At 39.1% G+C, this 18,328-nt stretch overlaps 1 protein-coding gene across 14 annotated transcripts in view; it reads right to left on the reverse strand.

The window, feature by feature from the left end:
• LOC139960902 (ATP-binding cassette sub-family C member 3-like) overlaps positions 1–18,063 on the reverse strand; it is a 132,172-nt gene extending 114,109 nt beyond the window's left edge. For 11 of the 14 annotated variants that reach the window (XM_071959586.1, XM_071959587.1, XM_071959581.1 and 8 more), the window contains exons 1-4: positions 17,753–18,063; positions 15,924–15,968; positions 14,714–14,828; positions 14,211–14,356 (exon numbers count right to left, since the gene is read on the reverse strand). The gene's annotated coding sequence lies outside the window, so the exon portion shown is untranslated. The other 3 variants (XM_071959574.1, XM_071959571.1, XM_071959572.1) reach the window with 3 other exon arrangements.
• Between the last annotated feature and the right edge of the window lie 265 nt (positions 18,064–18,328).

An 18,328-nucleotide genomic window follows, 5' to 3' on the forward strand; every position in this document is an offset into this window, starting at 1 on the left:
AAGAGTTTCTATTTATATGAAATTTCGATGTGATTTATTAAGCTTCATATTACAGCATGTGAACATTCAATTTATATCTTATGTAAGCTTAATTTTGTATTTTATTTATCCATATTCCATGTTACAAATTCAGTGTGTGTAATTGATAATTTCATCAATTCTTGGAGGACCTAGGTTACACTTTTTGGCAAGAATCAGAGAGATAAGCCTAGACTGTTCACATTGTGGTTATATAGGCATGGTAGGGAGTAATTGTACTAATCATTCAGCAGTGTTTCTTTCTGTGTTATTAATATTTTACTGTTAATATGTTGAACCTCAGTAAAAGAATTATGTAAGATTAAGATGATTGTCACAATATGTATTGAAGGATCAGTGCATATTACAATTCTGTATAGCGACGTAACACTGGTTATAAGGATTTGCAGTGGTTTATATCTTTATAGTTATAAATGTTCTCTTGTTCATTGTTTGTTGTTTATATAATTTAAGTGATAAGGTTTACAATGGTCAGTAACTCTTTGCTCACCATTTCTTTTTTATAGTGTTTTATGAACAATATATCATTAGCAGTTGTATGTTGATTTTATTAATTCAGGCTACTCGGTTGTGCGATGGTGAAGGTCTGTCTACGAGGGCACAACTTGTAATTGACATATTTGGCTTGGTGAGTAGGTATAGAGAGTCAAGCAGTTTGTACAGTTAAAGGAGTTGTTGTTATTTTGTTCCATTTTAATGTTGATATTTTGTTTTCTGATTTGATCTGGTTGTCTTATTTCACCTAGAGCTGGTTTAACAAGAGAGATTATCATTCCATAATTCACCTTCTGTATTAAAGAGTATCTGTTGGGAATGTACTTCAACTTTTAATAGTAGCTTGTTATCCTTTATTAGTTTGTGTTGTTGAGATATTAGATTTCTGAGATTATGCGAGGTTGGTAAAATGTCATTTAGACTACGAGTTTCAGTTCACTACGAATGTGTTCCTATTTTATATTTATCTCTGTAACACTAAGGTGGTTGTTGTGTTGTCATAGCTCATGATATAGTTGATTACATTGATTACTTTTCTTTATGATTTTATGAGCAAACATCACCGTTGGGTTGTGTGAATTGTGCTAGGTTTTCTGAGGATATGTATGCGTTATTTAATCGAGTTATATCTCATACCATTGTATTATAGTATTTTCAACTTATGGTAACTGCCAGTGTTCCATATCGTATTGTATGTCGTAACTTTTATTGTTCATATATTTTGTATTTTGTCACTTTGATATTGCAGGGGCTGCTTTCTATGCTTTCCTGTTCTCTACGTTTTCTGTTTATCTACACTGAATAAATTGGTGAAATCGTATACTGCTGTCTCTGAATCTGGTCTTAACGAGCAGGCTGACCCTTCCTTTGACTTCCCCTCCGCATCCCTTCAAATGGTGTCAGAAGTGGGATACTACGGAGCTGTCCAGGAAACTGAGTGTCACCAGAGATAAAGTGGAAAACAGCCCCAGGCCACCAGTCAATTTCAAGTTGTAATAGTAAGTTTAGGTTGAGGCCCTCATTGTTAGTTAAATTACGTATAGACGCCAGAAGCAACTTATTCAGGATGCCCGGGCCTAATTTACCAGATACAGGGGCGAGTGCATCAAGCAGTGGGACATCGAGCAGTCAGTTTGATTTTGATGCAATGAGTCAATTTTTCAAGCGAGCTATGGGATTCCATGGTATACCGCAGGGGAGGCTCACCAAATTCAAAGGTGAACCAACACGACCAGGAGAGCTTAGTTTCAGTGAATGGCTAAATGAATTCGAACAGATTGTGGAACCGTTTGATTTAGAAGACAAAGAGAAAGCTAGAGCCTTAGTCGACCACCTGGTTGGTTCTGCCAGAGAAGAGGTGATGTGTCTTTCTGACAAAAATAGATCAGATTACTCAGAGGTAAAGAAGGCTTTGGAGCTCTGTTTTTCTGTGTCAGGTGCAGCTCAGAGTGCTAGTGTGGAGTTCCACAACAGGAGACAAGGGGAGCGGGAGTCTCTTGCAGATTTCAGTAGGTCTCTTATACGGCTTTACAATAAGATGGAGACTACTGCACCGACGCAAGAAGAGGCAAAGGCCCTGGAAAAATTAAGAAACAGGTCCCTCCGAGATCAATTCTCTGCAGGAGCAAGAGAAGAATGGGTTCGGAGAGAATTGAGACGAATATCCCTTGCCACTAAAGACGACGGATTTGAGGAGATGAGGAAAGAAGCCATCTATTTGTTTCAAGATGGTGGAACCCATCAAGTAACTAAAGTGAGGGAGGTCACTGCAGACGAAATATCTATTTCTAAGGCAGAAACTGGTCCTACCTTAAGGGAAATGGCAGAGCAACAGTCCCAGTTACTGGCACAGGTTTTGGCCATGAGAGAAGAGATCAAATTGTTGAGGGGCTTGTCTTCAGAAGTCCAACAACTCAAGGAAGATATGAGACAACAGAGACCAAACTGGTCCAGCAGACAACCACCCAACAGATTTCAACCACCCAACAGGTATCCACGACAGAGATCTATTGCAGATGTGACATGTTTTAGCTGTAACCAAAAGGGACACTATGCGGTTGACTGTCCTAAGAACCGACCGGGAAACTAATTCACTCTGCTGTTGTGGGCGAAACAGTAGAGCGGACTTATTCCACCAGAAGGCCCTTAGAGAGAAACATGAACGCGAAGAAAACTGAGGAGATTAGGAGTGACGGGATCCCTGGAAGTCCAGATTTTGTTGAAGTAGACATGGGAGTAGTAGAACCTAAGGATTTGAGTTATAATACAGTATTGAAGCAAGAGAGTAATATAGTCGAGATTGAGGTTAGAGGAGAGATTGGAGATGGGGTTGATAGCAGTAGTATGACAGAGTTGGGCTTTAGAGAAGAAGAGAAAAAGGTAGTGAATTGTCGTCGAGAGGTGGAGCCTAGTCAGGTAGAGGAGAGTCGTCGAGAGATGGAGTCTAGTCAAGTAGAGGAGAGTTGTCAAGAGATGGAGTCTAATCAGGTAGAGAAATTGAGTGGTGATATGGAGCCTAGTAAGGTAGAGGAGAGTCGTCGAGAGATGGAGTCTAGTCAGGTTGAGGATAGTCGTCGAGAGATTGAGCTTGGATGCAGTGTTGGAAAAGGAATTAGGGAGGAGAGTGATAGAGGTGTAGATCAAGGATCAGTTGAGAAAGGAGAGTTGTTACGGGTGATAGAGAGTAAGGTGGGGGATGGAGGTTGTTCAGAGAAAGGACACAGTGCTGAACAAATTGAGGAAACCCAGAGGGGTACAGAGGTTGTGGGAGACTTCTTAGTTAATGGAAAAGTTACAGCACTTGCTTGTGAGGCTGTAGAGAGACTGACGGGTATTTCAGAGATAGTGTCACCAAGTCCTACGGCTCTGATTAAGGTTGCAGGAGTAGAAATAGGGTGTGTTATAGACACTGGAGCGGAGTCGTCTATTATTCCATCACAAGTTTTTCATGAGCTTCTGGAGCCAGTGTTGGGATCTCTCAGCACCCTGGGGTATGCCCTCACTATTAAAGGAGTTGGAGAAACAAGCATTCCAGCTGAAGGTTTCGTGATGGCAGAAGTGTGCTTACAAAATAGGACCGTAGACGTCGGATTCCTTGTCTTGCCTGGTGAACTTCCCCTTGAAGGAAGAAGGAAGGAGTATCCAATTCTACTGGGATGTAACGCACTAAAGAAGCTTGCTGCAATTGCTGCCATAGATGGAGAAGAGACAGACCCTGGCTTCCAAATACTGTTAGAAGGGACATCTGTACCAATTAAACTGCAGTCAACAGATGTATCCTTTGCACCTGCAGACATCAGCACTGGATCTTCAAAGGAAGTAATTGCTCCATATTCTGCAAGGAGAGTAGAGTGTAGATTTAAATCTGAAGAGACTGAAGGAGGGACGTGGCTGGTCAGTGGATTGAGGTCAACAGAATGGGAAGTGGTAGAGGGTTGTATCACACCAGAAAATCAAACCGTGTCCCTGCTGATTGCAAACCCTGGAGCACAGATAGTGTGCATACCTCCAAATTTCAGAGTTGCGGAAGCTGTCCCAGCTAGACCAAGATCGGAAGTCTTTACATCATTCAGGGTAGACCATATAGAGGTAGATGTACAGGAGATTTACGATGTTGATGTAGAAGGAGCTGAATCGGAGGTTAAGTGTACCAGCCCTGAAGTTAACAAAAGAGAGAAATTTCAGTTTCCAGATGGTTCCAGTTTCCTGTTACCAATAGGCCTTAGTCTAAAAGGATTGGATACTGATCAGGCCATAAAAGTTGCTCTCCTGGTTAAGGATAATCTTGAGGCATTTTCAAATGGTGACTTTGATCTTGGGTTTTGTGATGCCATACCCCACGAAATGAAGCTTCAAGAAAACACTCCAATTAGGCAGCCGTACCGTAGGATACCACCAAACCAATTAGAAGAAGTCAAAGATCTTCTGCAAGACATGCTAGATAAGAAAATTATCAAGAAATCCAGCAGTCCATATGCAAGCCCAATCGTTTTGGTGAGAAAGAAGTTTGGAGGTATTCGTCTATGTATAGATTATAGGAAAATTAATGAAATCACCTTGAAGGACTCATTCCCGTTACCCAGAATTGAGGAAACCTTAGAAGTCTTGGGAGGAGCTAAATTTTTCTCTTCCTTGGATTTAGCGCATGGGTACTTCCAGGTTGCCATGAAGGAGGAAGATATTCCAAAGACAGCCTTTCGTGTGCCATGGGGGCTCTACGAGTTCAATAGGATGCCGCAAGGGCTCTGCAATAGCCCCAGTACATTTCAGAGGCTTATGGAACTAATCTTTGGAGACTTGAATATGTCACAACTAGTCCTTTATCTTGATGATATCCTGGTATATTCTACAACCTTCGACCAGCACTTAGACAGACTGGGCAACGTCTTTAAGCGATTGATACATCATGGATTAAAGTTAAAGGGTGAGAAGTGCCATCTCTTCCAAGCAGAAGTTCACCACCTTGGCCACATAGTAAATGCTAGTGGGGTATCTGTAGACCCAGGTAAGATTGAGAGAGTTCTTAATTGGCCTGTTCCTAGTAATGCTTCGGAGATGAGGTCCTTCCTAGGTTTAGCTGCATACTATAGGAGGTTCGTTCCTGGATTTGCAAGGGTTGCTGCTCCACTCTATAACCTTGTCGGCGGGTCACCAAAGAAGACAAAGAAAGAATTGAAAGGAGGCAGTTTTGAATGGTCACCTGGAGCTGATGAAGCTTTCACAACACTAAAGGAACTCTTGACTTCTCCACCCATTCTGGCGTACCCAAGATTTGGTGAGGACTTTGTAGTAGAAGTAGATGCCTCCTTGAGAGGATTAGGGGCTTGTTTATCCCAAGTAGGAACAGATGGACAGCTGCATCCAGTGGCATATGCCAGTCGAGGTCTTCGAGGTGCCGAGAAAAATTATAGTGACTTCTCAAGTTTCAAGATTGAATTATTAGCTTTGAAATGGGCGGTTGCTGATAAGTTTCGAGAATATCTAATTGGCTCAAAGTGTACTGTACTTACCGATAACAACCCTCTAGCTTATATCCAGACAGCTAAACTTGGGGCCACCGAGCAGCGTTGGGTGTCTCAATTAGCACCATTCGACCTTACTATCAAATACCGTCCAGGAAAACAGAATAGGTGTGCAGATGCACTGAGTCGTTGTCCGGACAATGAAGTTAACATCAGTGGACTAGCAGTGAAAGCAGAAATAAGTATTGGTTCCTCTGTTCCTTCCGAGATGCGGTTGATTGTACCCTGTGGTGCTGTTGAAGTAAATTCCCCGTACGTATTTCCCTCCTATTCGCATGAAGACCTGAGACAGATGCAGCAAGCAGATCAGTCATTGAAGGAGGTCTGGAAATGTTGGCAGTCCGATTGGCAAGCACAAGATGGAACAGGGCTGTTTTCCCCAGAAGTCAGAGGCTGGCTTAAAGAAAAGGACAAGATCACAGAAATCCAGGGAGTACTATATCGACAGATCATGAATGCTGGGAAGCAGTCTAACCAACTATTAGTCCCAAAAGTCCTGAAGTCCACCCTTATTGAGATGGCGCATGATCAGTGGGGGCACCAAGGTATTGGAAGGACAATTGGTATTCTCAAGGCACGTTGCTATTGGCCGGGACTTCACAAAGATGTACAGAAGCATATTAAGAAGTGTTTTACTTGTGTGACAACAAAGGCCCCTACACCGAAAGTGCGGACTCCACGTCGACATCTCATAGCTTTCCGACCTCTTGAACTGGTAGCCATGGACTTCCTCAAGCTGGATGTTGGGAGAGGCGGATATGAGGACGTACTTGTCATAACTGATGCTTTCACTAAATACAGCCAAGCAATTCCTTGTAAGAACCAAACTGCTGTTGTTGTAGCCAGAGCCTTAAGAGACAAGTGGTTTACTCATTATGGAGTCCCTCTTCGACTACATTCTGATCAGGGCAGAAATTTTGAAAGTAGCACTATTAAGGAGTTGTGCAAGTTGTATGGCATTTCCAAATCGAGAACAACACCTTACCACCCGGAAGGAAATGGTCAAACTGAAAGGTTCAATCGTACACTTTGCGGGATGATTCGCTCCCTAGACCCAGCCCGGAGGAGGAATTGGCCAGATCTACTATCAAACCTTGTGTTTCTATACAACAGTACCCCACACCGAGTGACTGGCATGTCTCCATACAGGATGATGTTTGGGAGAGAACCATATACACCTTTAGACCAGCTGCTTAGTAATGCCAGGAAGACTTGGGATGAAGATTTCGTTGAGGAACAGGCAGCTGCGTTACAAGAAGCTCACAAAGTAGCAGCAGAAAAGATCAAGACTTCCAAGGAGAAAGAAAAAGCAAAGTATGACCAACTGCCGCAGAGTACTCCTCTTGAGGTAGGTGCCAGAGTACTGCTGAGAAGGACTGCTTTCGATGGCCGACATAAGCTAGAGGATAAATTCCGTAGAGATCCCTTTGTCATAGTTAGAGTTAATCCAGAAGGAGATGTCTATGGTATTCGTCCGTTATTAGGAGGTCCTATTCAGACAGTAAACAGAAGACTCCTTACAGAAGACCCTAGAGATGTACAACAAGTTGAGGATCCTGAACTAGCCATTAATGAACAGGAGGACATATTGGAAGAGACAGAGCCAGAAGACATTCAACCAATTCTGCCATGGTGGTTCTTTCTTGAGCAGGGGAGGCCAAGAGAAAATGAGCCAGAAGGAGACCCAATTGCAGATCCCCAAGTTGTACTCCGCCGATCGGCTAGGCAAACCAAGGGTATGCATTCAAACCCTTGCAATCTTCCACGTTCTGTCTTACACAATTAAGTGGCTGTCTTGTATTCCTTATGACGTATGTATTGCAATTTATAGTTCTTATTGTTATGTACTTCTCAACTTGTACGTAATATGTAAGTACAAATTTGTTTAGTTGTTGTTTGTAAATGCGGGGAACCTGTTCTGTGACTCCACACATGGTTCACCACATTAGTTTTTGGTTGTTAGTTTATATTTATTTAGTGACTATGAGGGCATAAGTCATTAAATGCGGGGAAGTTTGTAGTGAGCTGAAAATAGGTCCTTAGTACAGTATTGTCATTGTTCTTCTGTATTTGACTGGCTCATGAATGATTCATAGCTTGGTCCACATGGGCAGCATGTGGTCAACAGCATCTCTTTGTCTATAACCTCACTTTCCCTTATTTTGTTAATGTAGATACATTTTTAAGCTAAAGTAGTGCTGCTTAAATTTCATCCTGTAAGTCTGTTTTATTATTGATTCTTACTTTTCTTATGTATACATGTTTAAAATACTTATAATTTGGTGCTATAGTCAATTCTCTGAAGTAATATGGGGTTTGGATGTAATTATTAAGAATATCCATGCGCTTGTTAGCCTGAGTTTATGCTAATGCACCCTCCTGGCTTGGCGTGGGTTGCATGAGTTGCGTGAGTTGCATGTGGGAATTTCAAGGAGCATGATCTTTATTAGAAAAAGAGAAGAAAAATTGTCCGTTTCCAGTATAAAACGATGATAAAGAGTTAATTTTGGTTCTGTTTGGTGAGTAAATTTTAATATTGCCACCCCTGTTTCTTCAGTTGTTGTTTTGGTTTAAAATGAGGCTATAAGATATTGATTGAAATTATGTATAATCACGATATTGTCTAAGTGCAAAATTGGTCACTTAAATAGTGTGTGGGTATCAGTTCCACGAAATTTAACGTTACAAAGTTAAGAGTTTCTATTTATATGAAATTTCGATGTGATTTATTAAGCTTCATATTACAGCATGTGAACATTCAATTTATATCTTATGTAAGCTTAATTTTGTATTTTATTTATCCATATTCCATGTTACAAATTCAGTGTGTGTAATTGATAATTTCATCAATTCTTGGAGGACCTAGGTTACACTTTTTGGCAAGAATCAGAGAGATAAGCCTAGACTGTTCACATTGTGGTTATATAGGCATGGTAGGGAGTAATTGTACTAATCATTCAGCAGTGTTTCTTTCTGTGTTATTAATATTTTACTGTTAATATGTTGAACCTCAGTAAAAGAATTATGTAAGATTAAGATGATTGTCACAATATGTATTGAAGGATCAGTGCATATTACAATTCTGTATAGCGACGTAACACTGGTTATAAGGATTTGCAGTGGTTTATATCTTTATAGTTATAAATGTTCTCTTGTTCATTGTTTGTTGTTTATATAATTTAAGTGATAAGGTTTACAATGGTCAGTAACTCTTTGCTCACCATTTCTTTTTTATAGTGTTTTATGAACAATATATCATTAGCAGTTGTATGTTGATTTTATTAATTCAGGCTACTCGGTTGTGCGATGGTGAAGGTCTGTCTACGAGGGCACAACTTGTAATTGACATATTTGGCTTGGTGAGTAGGTATAGAGAGTCAAGCAGTTTGTACAGTTAAAGGAGTTGTTGTTATTTTGTTCCATTTTAATGTTGATATTTTGTTTTCTGATTTGATCTGGTTGTCTTATTTCACCTAGAGCTGGTTTAACAAGAGAGATTATCATTCCATAATTCACCTTCTGTATTAAAGAGTATCTGTTGGGAATGTACTTCAACTTTTAATAGTAGCTTGTTATCCTTTATTAGTTTGTGTTGTTGAGATATTAGATTTCTGAGATTATGCGAGGTTGGTAAAATGTCATTTAGACTACGAGTTTCAGTTCACTACGAATGTGTTCCTATTTTATATTTATCTCTGTAACACTAAGGTGGTTGTTGTGTTGTCATAGCTCATGATATAGTTGATTACATTGATTACTTTTCTTTATGATTTTATGAGCAAACATCACCGTTGGGTTGTGTGAATTGTGCTAGGTTTTCTGAGGATATGTATGCGTTATTTAATCGAGTTATATCTCATACCATTGTATTATAGTATTTTCAACTTATGGTAACTGCCAGTGTTCCATATCGTATTGTATGTCGTAACTTTTATTGTTCATATATTTTGTATTTTGTCACTTTGATATTGCAGGGGCTGCTTTCTATGCTTTCCTGTTCTCTACGTTTTCTGTTTATCTACACTGAATAAATTGGTGAAATCGTATACTGCTGTCTCTGAATCTGGTCTTAACGAGCAGGCTGACCCTTCCTTTGACTTCCCCTCCGCATCCCTTCACTACCGCACTTTCACCATCACTAGGCCCCTTGCCATGTCTCGATCCAAAGAAGTTATGCTCTACTGGGATACCGTACTCAGATTCTGATAAAGCAACATCCAGGAACGGTCCCTTGCTTTTATACTGGGCCCCACATCCATCAGAAAACCTCACTATTTTGTTGATGTGCATCTTCTGCTTGAGGTGCTCTACAGCCTTTGACATGAAACTGTGGACAGCATGGTAGTCATGTAGTTTGTCACTTGAAATAAAGACAATTGACTCTTCCATTGGTTTGTGACACTCTGGGCATTCATAATTGCATACGATTGGATGAATTGTTACATTAATGTGATACCAGTGGGCACTTTGCACTTCGTTTTGGTATTTACAAGTGTAGTTCTCTGCAAAGTCCAGAACCATTGTCACCCAACCAAATGGTAACCTTTTGCAGAGCTTGGAGTACTGTTCGTACTGCCAAGTAGCATTGAACAGGTGCAATGGAATGCTCTCTGCTTCTTCAGAAAGCTCATTCATGCAATCAGCAAGGAGCCCTTTCTTAGTGACCAGTACCTGCTTCATTACATTTTTACCTTCGGACTTTCTTGTAACCTTTTCCCACTTTTTCCATTCAAATGGCTTATCAACATAACTACTCAAAGATTTGTAATGAATAGCCAAGTTTTTGATTCCACAGTCCTGGCATTTGCGGTTGATACAGCTGAGCTGATTGTATTTGCCATCCTTGGTACACATAGTTACACGAGATAACCCATACACGCCCTGTATTTTTTAATTCACCTTTTGAGCCTGACACAGGACATTCATTGACTCAACTTTTAGTTCAATGTTAGTACAATACTCACATAAGCAACCTCTATACTTCATTGATCCAACTGGTTTGATGTGGGTTGGTCTCTCCTCATAAAATTTTGAAATACCAATAGCCAAATTAGGGAAATTGCTTCTGAATTGGGCATATAGAGCTGAGATTGGCTTCTGCAGAAACCCTGTTTTGAGAAATGTCTTTTTACTGATGAATCTCTTTTCAGGAAGTTGGACTGCAACCTCTTCATAGAAATGATGGACAGCATCTTTGGTGCTTTCTGGTAAAGCTCTCTTGGATTTTTGTGCGTTGTTGTTGTGTTTCATTGCATTTTTTATACACTTTGGTGTTATCTTGAAGGATCTGCATGTCTTCTGCTGCAGTCGATACTTCTTCATGATACCAAACATTGCAGTAAGAGAGCGCTTGTTTCATATCATTTTTTTCCCTACTCTTTCGAAGTTGGTGAAGTTGATCTTTCACTTCCACGGTTAGCAGCTGCTGAATTTTCAAGCCATCAGCATCAAGGCCACGATCCTTCAGAGCTTTTTGCTTCTGCGGTGATGCTTTACTAAGGATGTCTAGCACTGTCTCAGCAAACTATGTCGGTGACTTTGGCAGGCATTTGAATCCTCGTGACAAAGATTTCCTTCTTACTACGTTAGAGCGCACTGCTTTCTCTCTCGTCTGCTGTGCTGTCTCTTCATCTAGCCTACGTGCAGCGTCTTGCAGTCTCTTCTGCTCTGCTTCAAACTGTCTCCTGTCCGCATCCTTTTGTTTTTCTTCCACTCTTCTTTGCTGCCGAAAAACCAGGAGATCCTCTCTTTCTTTTTGTCTCTTCTCCCTTCGCTTCTGGTTTATTTCATCTCTTTCGTTTTTACTTCTTTTAGCTCTTCTTTCTCTTGCTTTCTCCCTCCAGATTTTTCTTTTTGCTTTCAATTCTGTCGTTGCCGCTCGGGTTGAGTGCGTAGTTGACCTCTTACTGACCAGTGGTTGTGGAGCAGGCAGAGTATTCTTTTTAGCTCTCAATGTCTCCCGGTACTTTCTCATCCTCATCTTGCAACCCTCATTATATCTGCGATGTTCCCCAGAAAGTGACATACGATAAATTGAAGACCGGATAGCATCACTCTTCTTGTGAATTTCATAAGCCATGGGATTTTGCTTTAGTTTGGTACGCCATCTGGCGGATGCTGTACCTTGTGTAGATGATGTAGCTGGTAATAAATGGCTCCTAAGTTTGACTGTGAGTGGCATTTTGTTCTGTTAAGCTTCAACACTTTCTGTGGCTGTTGAGGAAGTACAACATACAGATTTAATAACAGGTAGGCTGACACCTTGCACTGTAGTAGTGCTTATGGTAGTTGACCAAGTTCTAACTCCTAACATAAAGCTTCAATGAGTATGGGAATACATTAATTAGACTAGGCCTAATTATTATAGGTCTTGGCTTTTCACATGATATACTAACAGTAACAGAATGCATTAAATTCGCGAAAGTTTAAATATTACGTTGCCTTAGCAAAACGTTCGCATGTACGAGCTAAAAATATAACTTCACGTTTAGGCCTAAGCAAAGCTAGGTCTCGTAATCATTTGCTTTTAACCTAATGATAGGCTAGGCTTATGTCAGAATCATTCTTGTACAGTAGGCCTACACTATTATGCCTATACACTATCCTAGACGATGAACGATTGCGCATAGCCTAACGTGATACATTGCCAACGCAGTACTAACGTGAATAGGAAAATAATACTGACTAGGCCCTAGCCTAAGTCTTAACGAAATTTCTAAGAAAAAAATGTCACATACAGGCTACGTTATCCTACATAGCCGTAGAAAAAAAACAATCATTTTAATACTCACCCGAGTTGCTGGAATAATATTTACAGCATGACTTGCATATTTACAGCGTAGCTAGCTTGACCAAGCGTCTCCAATGTAGCCTAACATATAAACGCTAGGCTAGTATTAGCTCGCAAACGTTACGGGTGTAACATTAGACACTGCATAGTGGTTACGTCGGCGAGATAAAAATCGAATCTGTACATTTCTCCCCTAAATACTAAATAAATGAATAGATTAAACAGTGAATACCTACCAGTTTTATCGGGGATAAAATACATAGGGGCCTTGCTAACAAACTAAAATTCTGTAATAAGCGACATCAAATTTTCTTGACTATCACTGTATCAGACGTAACGGTCATCAGAAGACACCGTTCATATTAACCTCGCAAAAGGCGAAATAGGCTTTTAGTTACTACTTGCGGCTATCAAAATGTCACAAAGTTCTAATGAAACATGGTGACAAGTTTGAAGCTTGATCTATTGATACATCTGGAAAAAATACACCTACGTTTATTTTTTTCCCCTGCCGTATCTGTTACCGGTGTAACAACCATTGTGGACGTAACATAGAGACACCATGTGTTTCACCCCTCGCATACCTGAAATCGATTCGATATCAGCGAATACTCGGAACCGACATGAATTATCCATTCAACTTATGTACTAGACAAGGTCAAGTTCATTATTCATCGAGGGTTATTGAATATTTTAAACATATTTACCCGCACGGCGTAACGAACGTCGTAGACACCAACCACGAGTGTTTAGGTTTTATCTTTTATTTTAGTGTGAAAAGTGACCTCAATTAATTTAGCGCTACTCATGATGTTTAGTTCATGTCTGATTTACAACATTTGATGCAAATTAAACCCTATGTCCCTTTTTTCGAAATAAGGTAACCCTCTTCACGACGTAACAAGATAAACTTGGCAGAGACACCATTTGTTACGTCTGAAAACTTCACTATAACCAATGATAATATAAAAATGTAGTTGAAGGTAAGCTGTGTTATCTTCCAGCACTTAAACAATACATATCTGTGGATGTATATTACATTTGTTTCTGAGCCATATGACATTCCTTGAACGTTTGCAGGGTACTTGAAATGTTCAGTTAATTTATTGTCACAACAATCACAGTAAATAGAGAAGAGACACCACACTTTTTTTCCATTTTTTTTATTTTAATTGTTCAATTTGGTAAAATTTAGCCATAGCACAATATATATCTATGAAGTGACTACCAACATATGGGGCTGGAAAAAGTTTTCACTTTGCACAAAGTTGACCTATTGCTGTAGAAAGTGTGACATATACTGTGTGTCACACTTGACCCAAGTTCACGGAATGAGCCATATATATATTGTACATACTGCGTGTATACTACTGTTTCATGTAGATCAGTATCTGTCTACATTGTTTACACTATTGGGAGTCAAGTTTCAGTGTGTTGCCATAGGGATGATTTGCACACAGCATTTCGCTCCCATCAAGCGATGCTTCTCTCGGATTCATTGTATAGACCCTTTAAACAAGGGCATTGAAATTAAAATTTTAAATAATATGTAATAGTATACAATCTAACCACCCTATTTTTTTCTTGTTTTGTCTCACATTTTAGTGAAATAACTAACACCCTGAACATTAGCCTGAAGTGTATGGCTGAAGAATGTGAATCAACATTTGAATCAAAATTCTTTAAAACATATTGTCAAATGGTAATTGACACATTGACAGTTTTTATAGCATTGGTTTCTTTAAGACGTGTTCTAATAGCTTGTTCATTGTAAAAATCATTGCATATTAACAAAATGATGTTTGAAAACAATTGCTTAAATTGGCTACTTTTGGTATAGATATATCTTTGTATTGTGTACTTACCACCTGTCTTTAAAGATGAAAACTCCCAGTGGTTGGTGGGTACACTTCCTCCTTTTGACTTTCTTCCGCTGTTGTGATAACATACCCTGCATACTCTAGCAGGAAGTCTCACTTCTTAAAACCTGTGGTTGTGAGCACTCCCTGGCCTGTAACGAAAACAATACACATGTAATGTTACTGAGTAAAAAGAGTACAGTCAATAGTAAATAGAACCTTAATGACATTTTAAACAGAAAAACAAAGAGTTATAGTATAATAGTTTCAGCGATAGTGTTTCTTGTTTATTATTGAAAAATAATATCTATGAATACAACTAAACATTAATGTTTCATAAACATAATGTAATTAACTGACACAAAATTGCAACTTTGATGACATTGGTGTTAGAGAGCTCTGCTTACAGTCATTTTCATACCACAACTAAATCTTGATTCATTAATTAATCTAAACTAGCTGCAAGATTTATACGAAATAGAGCCGTGACTTAAGAATTGCTCACATACCAATGTTATAGTTTATAAATTTGCCTTCAGATGCAGGCTTATCTTGGTATTTACGGCAGTGATTTTTAGCAACCTCCACTGGGTTAAGTTGATACTGTCTTCTTCTATTTCTCATCTGAACAGGGAAAAACAAAGAATCTTTACCATATTTTCAAGAAGCAAACATGCATCAGTCTGAAATTTCCACACGTAAAGGCTGGTGCGTGTTTACTACAAGTGTATCATGAATGAAGCAGTCACAAATAAGCCAGCTTAGAGTTTTTTAGGTCACTAAGAAGATTAAAATCATCAGGAATGATGTATCAAGGTTAGCAATCAAGAGATTGGTGCCTCAAACCTGGAGATTTGAAAGTTAATTGTTCCATGTGTACAAAACTCAAACTTACATTGAGCTATGTTCATGTGCATTCCAAATGAAAACATTTTAAACAAATTTAGATGAGAGCAAACTTGTGTAAGTGGCATTTAACTGTAGAGATTCACAATTTTACCCGGAGACGATACATGAAAGTGAGAGTCTCACTGTGAACAGTGAAAGTTGGCAAGTCTGGACTACATAAGCATCCTTTGCATGCATTAATATCACAATTGGAGACTCCACAGTGATGTATTAACAGGCTCTTAATGAAAACAAGTGTAGCCTAGGTCAATTTGAAACTAACTAGTTGCGCTTGAGACAAATCCTGACATAAAAAGTATGTGGACATGTGTACAATTGAGGTACTAGGGAAGTGTGCACATATGTACTGCATAAATCAAAACTTGTTTAGTTCTGTAAATATATGACAAAGAAGGGAACATCATACATGTACCGCACCACAATTAATTGCTCCCATTGTCTTAATACACACTAAACTTGTCACTTTCCAAGGCCGATAGACATGTTCTACCCACCATATGATAGCTAATGGCTTGGGCTATCATAAACCATTCAACTTTTACCACCATGACGTTTAGATTTTGAGCTAGAAGAGCTCAAAGTTGATCATGGTGCTCCCTTTCCCATAGGCCAGCTGTGTTGAGGAATCTTCTTGTTTTACCCAAGATTTTCTAAAATACCAAGCTTCAAATCACCTTCAATTATCCAGATTTTTAGACCATTAGTAGTTTATTTCATCCTCTTCAACATCCAAGCATCAAAAAGAATGGTAATGACTCAGAACATGCCCAAAAAATCAACACAGAAGGGCACTTTAATTGGGCTGCTTACCTCATATTGTGTGTTTGTACTGATGTTACTGGCTGCAAGCAGTTTCTGAAATATAGAATAAATAAAATTATCAAGGATTACATGCAACAGCTATATTCAACAACCTATCACAGCACAGGTCAGCAATGATTTGTGTTAGAGCACTGACCTGTGGACATGTTCATATATATTTTCCTTTCATTACAGAATTCTTTCTTGCAGTAAAAACTTACAATTTTGGAATGACCTCAATAAAGCTTAGAGACATTGATTGGATATTTAATACAAATTTGAGTTTTTTTTTTGTTAATTAAGGAACATGTATTCAATGTTGATCAGATGAAAGAGTTATTTTAAGGATGTCCATCCCTCAAATTTGACAAATCTCACATGAAGCAATTGAGTTAAATCAAGGGATAAAAGCAAGAATAGTTATGAGGTTGAAATCATGAATGCAATCAGAACGTTATCAATTTTTCAGTGAATTTGCAAACTTCAAGAGGAAACTGTCATTTGTGTATACAGTAACTGATAATGTGGACTAGCATGTAATTAATTACATGAAAGTTATTCTATGGGTGTTAGTCATGTTACTCATTAGTAGATGTAACTGAAATGAGAAATTAAGTGTACATGTGGTGGTACAGTACTGTACTAAATTACACTGCTTTACATGAGGGAGTTTGAAGGACCACTGCATGCTTTTAAGAAAAAAATTCAAACTGGACAAATTAAGAATATGAAGTCCTTTAAGTTGGCTGAATGGGGACAAATTCATTCCAAAGTCATGACTTGTTTTCTGAATTTTCTCTGCTGTCTCGCTTTCAACTTCCCTGTACATATTGGTCAAATGTTTTTGAATATATGAGTTGCATGAATAGTTGAAAGTGGGTTGCATTCTTGAACTTTTAACCACACAGACATTGGATATATATACTTAGCTTCTTGGACTGAAATAACTGGCAACCCTCAAGGAAGCCCTACATGTTATTAATCTAATATGCCAGTAAGTCACTGATTGATTCCAGTGGTGTCGCTAGGGGGTGGTGTGGGGGAGAGGGGCCACGTGCCCTCCCCAAAAAAAACTGCCCCCAGATGCGATTTGTAGTGTTAAAAAAAATGCTCAAACAAAAACTTTATCTGCTTCAATTGAAAACATAAATATTGGACAGACTAAGCCCAAAAATTCTTGAACATAAAATTACTTCAAGTTGCAAAATATAACACCAGATTGCATCTAAGGACCCTTAATTAATCAAAATTTTCTCAAGGGGAAGGGGACACCCCTTCCCTTAGACTCCTCTCCCAGGATGTCATTCACAAATCAACATTGTGCCCCCTAAGTAAGTACTGTGCCCCCCCTGTGCCCCACCCAAGGTTGAAATGTCTGGGTTTGCCACTGATTGGTTCTTCCCAAGTATGAAATTAATACCTGTAATGGCAATAAATTAATGGTTGCTCATTAAGTTGCTGATTTCCTTCACAATTTTTAGCGAAAATAAACTTGGGAAGAACTAAGTAGTGTACTGGAAAATGTTAGTGAAATAAAAGTGTACTGGAAAACTGCAAGGATTTGCTTGCATTGCATATTTGGCTACAGACAGTCTACCGTGCAAACTGTATTCACTACTCATTCATGCACAAGAAGCAGAGTCACATTTTTTTATAAAAGGTTACAACACAATTTGCTTCAGAATTGAAGAATATTTTGTAAATCAGTTCACCCAAGTGCAGTTGACAAATTCAATCCCAAACAGTGCATCCCTACAAGTCACCAGCTTAGTGAAAGATGGAAGAAACAAGCCGGAATAAAGAGATGAAACAGCAAAGTCTATTGGCAATGGACTTACTTGGTTCCACACACTGGTCACTGGTATTGGATGAAGTTTGGCAACCTTTTTGTCAAAGGTGTTGTTACTCTTCTGGCATGTCTCACATTGCTTCACATACTCTAATACATCATTCGCAATCCCACGCCAGTAATATCTGCATGTCACCTTTTCTAGTGTTTTGTCACATCCAAAGTGACCACCTGTGAATTAATTACCATACACTGAACATAAATTGACAGTCCAATTGAAACAAACATAATACAATATTCACATGACTACAATGGTAAAATTTGAAGATGAGTATTAGGTCCACTAGCGAATCAAGTTTGTCCTTGATTCAACTACCAAGTTATACTCTTAGAAGGAAAATTGTTACAGAGCAGTGGTGAGGCAGAAAAGCTTTGTCCATATAGTAATGCTAGTTGGGAGGGAGGGGGGGGGGGTAACAATGCAAACTTGGGTGACATGGAGTATTAAAACTGAGCTTTTCATAACAGATCTGCTCAGAAAATTGCTAAACATTCATTTCCTTTTTTTTTCGTAAATTGTAACTCACACTGGCAGACTCTGTCCTCCCACCCCCTACTGGATCTA

This window comes from Apostichopus japonicus, chromosome 20, assembly GCF_037975245.1.
Source record: "Apostichopus japonicus isolate 1M-3 chromosome 20, ASM3797524v1, whole genome shotgun sequence".
Classification (NCBI taxonomy): Eukaryota; Metazoa; Echinodermata; class Holothuroidea; order Aspidochirotida; family Stichopodidae; genus Apostichopus; species Apostichopus japonicus.